Source organism: Lupinus angustifolius, unplaced genomic scaffold, assembly GCF_001865875.1.
Source record: "Lupinus angustifolius cultivar Tanjil unplaced genomic scaffold, LupAngTanjil_v1.0 Scaffold_164_6, whole genome shotgun sequence".
NCBI classification, from domain to species: domain Eukaryota; kingdom Viridiplantae; phylum Streptophyta; class Magnoliopsida; order Fabales; family Fabaceae; genus Lupinus; species Lupinus angustifolius.
Window position 1 is genome coordinate 254,058 of NW_017726231.1, and position 7,033 is coordinate 261,090.

Consider the following 7,033-nt stretch of genomic DNA (forward strand, 5'->3'; position numbering starts at 1 on the left):
TAATTTATACATGTTCAATACTAAGTTTATGCCTAGGATGCACAGATTACATGTATTTATGTGATGCATGAACATATTATAAATGACATATCTCAAAACTTAAAATGATTTAAAGTTTTATGCATATGAGACATGTATTGAGTTTACCTAAGCCTTAGACTCAACCTAAACTAATTACTAGTCTAAGTCTAATACCAATCTTGAGACTTAAGCACGTTGATTTGTTGATGATCTTCAAGCTCTTATGAAACACAAGTTGTCCTCGTCAAAACCAAAACACATAGTGAGCAAGCTTTCCAAGTGCTCCTCTTGACATGTGCACTTTTAGTTTTCTATGCAAGATAAAGAATAAATTCCTAGGAAGGGGCTTGGTGAATATATCAGTTACTTGTTTTGAGGTTTGCACAAATTCAATAACACAATTACCTTTATGCACATGATATCCAAGAAAATGATGCCTTATTTCTATATGTTTTGTTCTAGAATGCAAAATGAGATTCTTTGATAGGTTTGTGACACTTGTATTATCACACTTAATGGCAATATTGTCAAGATTTAGACCATAGTCTAATAGTTGTTTTTTCATCCAAAGGATTTGAGCATGACATACGCCTGTGACAATATACTCCGCTTAGGTGGTTGACAAAGCAGCACAAACTTGCTTTTTACTATGCTATGAAACTAGTGCTAAGAAGACTTCGTAAAACATAGGTAAACTATACTACTTTAAAACTTTGACAAACTACTCAGCTACTCCACCTACAAATCATTTATACATACAAGCAACATAAGACATAGAGGGGGCAAGACATTAAATTATGCAAAAGCGACAATGTACATTTATTTCAACTCATAATAAATATACAAAAATGATTAATGATGTGTATATCTTACGTATTGGGATGTATACTTAACGAATTTACGCCTAATTAATACCATAGAATCAGAGCAGGCAGTAAGCTCAATAAGCAAATGAATTCTAACTAAACAAATCATAAGTTGGTAGAAATTAAAAGATAAGGGATAGAAAACTCGAGACGTCGATCTTTTATCCTAGTTCATTTGGGGGTCCACTTGTAAACTACATCTAGGTCTCACTTTCTGATCTTGGGAGATTTTTCTTCACTAATGAAAGTAAAATGTTTTACAAAACATACTTCCTATCAATACAAGACTTCTTTCATGTACTATGGAGATCCATGAATGGTTTGACCCTTATCCCTTTATGGATACTCCTCACCAATATGGTTCTGGCCCCAGCCACTCCTAACTCACTTCCAAGACCCTTGTATCAGTGAATACTCAACCTAACCTTAGCTAGGATTTACAGCTCAATTCTCTATTACACGATGACACTAATACACCAAGAGAACTCAAGAAAAACGTCACAATATTACAAATTGTTGTTGCACCTAAACTGTGCTAATCTAACAATCCAAAGCAATACTAAAACCTGAGTGGAAATCTCACAAAAGACTAAATAGCAAATTGTGTGATTTATGTAGGTTTTTGAAAATTGGGTTTTGACAATCAATGCACAAATGATAATTCCAATTGAAACTACCATATCTTACTTTAATGTATCAAGAAAGCTAAAAGACTTTTCACATAACACTAATTATATTCAAAATGAATTTGAAAATTAATCTCTGAAAATTTTCAAGACTTGATTGATTATGAGCAAATGGAAAAAAATTCAGTTTTTATATGAAACTCATTTCTGCATTGTTTAATCAATTAAACATGGCTTAATTGATTAACGACACCAAGAAATTAAATTTTTTAGCTACTATAACTCTGTTAATCGATTAATCTCATACTTATTCGATTAATGGGTTCCCATTAGCATTTATCAATTAACACATAATGTAATCGATTAACTATGTTGGAGAGTAGTTTCTTTAATGTATGATGAACCTTCTATATGATATGTGAATGCATGATATATGATTTTCGAAAGATATAAGATTTTGATGCACTCTAATCAATATGTAGATGCATGATCATATTTGTATTAATGCAAGTCTCTTATTTTTAGTTGTTCAATTTATATTTGTGAGACTCCCATTTTGGTTTACCTAGCCTATAATCCTGCTTTGTAAATAGCTTAAGGCTCTAAAGAAATAAAACACTTAACCTAAGTCTTCTTTGATGTTGAGGTTTTGAATATTGGTTTTGTTGTTTGTTAAGTTGTCTTTGTCTTCAAGTTTGCCTTTGTATCCTTATCTTCATCAAAACTATATAATATTGACACATGCAATCTCATAATCCACTATTAAATCATCTTTCATGTAATGCTAATGCAACTCAACCAACCAATCTTCATCAAAATGTATGAAGGGCAAGATCATAATGGGAAAGCAATCGTGAATATAGATTTCCTTAACAACGACAAGTAACAATATTTATTGTTTTCCAATACCTCTATCAAATGTGCTTATGTGGTAAGCCTAGTCCGTTTCAAGAATCCTCTTTGTCAATCATGATATGCACAAGAGGTGTCAGAGACCGTTTAATTTGCATGTACGATAATCCTGGTCATACGATTTATAAAACCAGACTCTCACTGGACTATCCCACCTAAGCAATTCCTCAAGGCTTCTTGACGAATCACCGTCATTGTCTCTTATATCCAAATCTGCAATGATATTTCTATCATCGTATCTTTTTATTTTCTCAAACTCCAACTAAAAATGCAATAATGTATGCACACTAACTGAAGTTAGTCCATTAAGTATTTTAATTAATATTTTCTCAATTTCAATTTTCATTACCATCACTTAAGTTAATGGTCTCAGCCCCAATGCATTTTTTACCATGGCATATCCTCAGGACGAGCTCAAGAAATAACTTTAGTAATAAAAAATAAATTGACAATGCCCCAAATGTCACTAAAATTCAAATGTGCAATTAATCATGATCATTATAATAAGTGAAACATGGATATTCATTACTAAATATAGTAATATGACAATAGAATAAAGTCAAATAATGAAATTATCATTATCAAACATACAATCATTAAGACACAAATATTTTAATATTAGTGGCTAAAATAATTGAATGAGAAAGTCCATAACAATCAAGACTATTAACTACTCATTAATCACTTTAGTCTAAGGATTCTCCAACTTGGAAATATCATTGAAGACCTCATGCTATATTATAATACCACCATCTCTAATGTTCCTCCCTCATATAGGTTTAAGTAAGCTTATTTGTCAAGCAAATAAACTAGTTCTTCCCTCGTCTCATTTAACCTTAGAATATTTTCTCATACACATGTTAACAACAATCAAAACAACAAATTAAATTCTACTTTATCAAAAACTAACAACTAATCTATTATTGATCAACAATTTATAATGCAAAAATACACATAGGAGTTTCAATTACTGTAGAGTGTAAATATATATATATATATATAGAGATAGAGTATAAGATGTCTGCGTTGAAACTTTATACTAGAAAGTAAGTAAATAAAAAACGACGTTACTACTTAACCTTTGAAAAAGAAGTTACCGATAACAAAAAAAATTACCATAATTTAGTTGCAATACCAACAACATAAAATCAAAATTGAAAACCACTTTTATTTTTTGTAATTTTTGTTACTGATAAACATGCACATACACTAAAAAGAATGATATATCAATCTTTCAGATCATATGAAATTGGTAGTTAAAATAGAATATGTGAAAAAAATACAATTGTTAAGTGTTTAAACTTAAAGAGTTTGAAGGAACAATAAAAGAGGAAAAGAAAAAATCACGGGCCCCACAATTAATCGACTTTATTGCTGCCTGGAGAGTGAAGAATGATTATCTTCATGGATTGAGTTTACTCTCTTCACATTGACAACAAAACCAGAAAGTATAATAAAGAAGAAAAATCCCAACATGAGTAACATGAGCGTGGCAAGCAATGATTTACAATAAAAGTGCAGAAAACTTATTTATAATAATGTACAATAAATAAAGTAGACTATTCATTTTCTCAACCCACCATATATCTAATCAATGAAGGTTTCAAGCAAAAGTATGAGAAAGTGAGTATATCCGATTCTGGTTCTCTCTATTTATCATAAAGTAACTAAAATAGATGAAATAATCACAAAAGAATAATCGCCTAACATATTTAGATAATCTAAAATGGGTAACTTTGTTAACTCAAATAATTTGTAATTGACTATTAAAGTTAATCAACAAATATATCTATTTGCAAATTAGTTAAAAAAATTTGTGGTGTTACAATTATAACTTAAATATGTAATGGATACCTATAAGGCGTGAGACATAAAATTAAACCACTAGATATTGTTATGTTTTTTTATTGGGTCAACTTTATTAGATGAGTCTAACTCCAATAAGCAATTGTATGAATTAGGGTTAGCCACCTTGAGAGTAGTCTCTTGCGTGCTTACAAATAGAATATGAGATGTTCAAACCCTATATACCAAAAAAAAAAAAAGAATTCACTAGAACAAGGAGCCACAAGTGTTTTCTAGTGGATTGTTTGCGTGGACTTCTATAGAGACAAGATTATAATTGTTTTCTTGTCATTGGAAATCCTTATTCTTTTTGTTTTTGTTTTGTTCGGAAACTTTGAAACATGATATCACAAGTCCTTCCTTCATGGAAATTCTTTTTCCACTGTGATTATTATTTGCACGATTCCCAGAGTCACTCAAACTTCATGTACTAAGATCAACAACCTAGAGGTGTACAAAAGAAAGCAAAACATAAAACAATATTGTAATGAAACAATTAAGAATAAAGAGACTATGACATAGTCTCCGTTAATGGTATCAAAAACTTGGTATGCTTACACCACATGTGTATAATTGTGTTGTCAAGTAATAAAGAGTTTGAATTCCGAATATTTCATGATTTCAATTAATTAATTATTTTAGACACTTATAGGAATTTAAAGTTAAGTTGGAAGAGAATTAAAAACATAAAAGTAAATAAAGATATCTATTTTAAAATCTATAAGAATTCTTTTAGGATAAAGTTTATCACTTTGGCATTACTAATCATAATTTATTACTTCTTTCTATGAAATTAATGATGTGAAAGTATTATTAGTAATTTGGGCAAAACTCATGCCATATTTGCTCGTAGACATTTCTAATGAGAAAAATGAGTGGCCCGCAGACATTATTAGAGAACGTATTGAACATCAAATATACAAATATATACATATTTTGTCAAATGTGAGAAAATATGCTCCATTTGTTATATATGCATTTGTATATCAAATGCGAGAAAATACTATCATTTTCTTATTATATATATGCGTTTTTATTTTGTATATTATATATATAATTACGTATTGTTCCTTTTGTAATTTGTATGCATATTATGTACTACACATATTTCGTACTATATATGTGCATTTATATTATGCTTCATTTGTATGATTGTTTATTATGATAAATACATTGTATATTTATATGCAAATTATGTATTGTTTATTTTGTATGACTAGTGTATATACATCTATAAATATATATATATATATATATATATATATATATATATTTCTCATATACATCTATGCAAACATATAAGTATATATGATTGATTTTCATCATTATATGCTAACCAAGAAAAGTCGAGTGGAGATTGGAGTGGAGATTGGGTATTGGTGCTCTGCTAGGGCATGAAGTGAAGAAGTGAATCTCCAACTTTCTTGGAAACACTAATGATTAACTCCAACATTCTTGGAAGCACAATGATGAAGAACTCCAACAACCTTGGATCCCCACGAAACAAACAAAATCCAGTTATCCCTTGGTCCTGTTTGGCTAACCTGGAAGAAGCTGGCCAGGCTGAGGTTCCCAAGGCTAAAGACCCAGCTCCAACTTTCTCGGAAGTGCATAAGACTAAGTCCTTTGCTCAAGCTCTCAAAGCAACGTGTGACATCTCAATCTCCCAACTACCTCAGCCGTGTATCAAGGGAGATGCCATTGCTATAAAGATACCTGAAGAGGAGTACCAAGCTGGTCTTCAAAGGTGCAAGTCTCACCTTCATGGCAGACTCATCCTATCCAAGGGGGATTCGCCCCTTAGGTTCACTGAGCTCAGAACGAAGCTTCAAGCTCTTTGGAAAATGATTGGATCATGGAGCATGATCTCTCTGGGTAAGGGATACTATGAGTTTTCATTTGCCTCAGTGGATGATATGAGGTCGATCTGTGCAGTTGGGTCTTGGAGTTTAAAGCCAGGCTTTCTTAGGCTATCTCTATGGTCCCCTGATTTCAATCCTAGCCTTCAGAAGGTGTCTCACTCGCAGTGTTGGGTTAGGATCCTAGGTCTCCCGCTGGAATATTGGAGTCCTAGAATTTTGTTCTCTATTGCTGGAGGTTTGGGGGTTCCAATCTCCCTGGATGATGCAACTTCAAGTAGATCCTTTGGAAACTTTGCAAGAATTTTGATAGATATTGACCTCAAGGGATCTCTGCCTAGTCAAATTTTGGTTGAAAGAGAGGGCTTTGCTTTCTTTGTGCACATTGAATACGAGAATCTCCCTGATTTCTGCTCAGGGTGCCAATCTATTGGTCATCTCCTCTCAGTATGTAGAAGAAATAAGGAGGTTGGAGTGGGGATTCCAAGACCTAAGAAAGATACAATGGGCAAAAATCCTAAGACTATGAATGACAGGGGCCCTGCTGCAAACAATGTTGCCAGCAAGAGATCTGAAATTGACAAGAATAAGAAGGTGGCCAAGGATGCAATGGAGAATGATTTGGTCATAGAATTGGAGTTTGAGAATAATGTCAACCTTCAATCTGATCAGGTCAAGAAGGTAGGCCCTCATTGCCCAAATGAGGAGGCCTTTGATCCTCAAAACTCTTCTGATGAGGATGACACTAGGGACACAACAGTGGAGGAGACTCAGGAGAATGAAGCCATTCAACTAATGCAAGAAGAGAGATTTATAGTCCAACAGCATGGCCAGATGGCTAATGTCTTGGCTGCAAAAGAAACAAGAATTGTTGGGAGGTTATGGGCTGATGCAGAGGAGGATA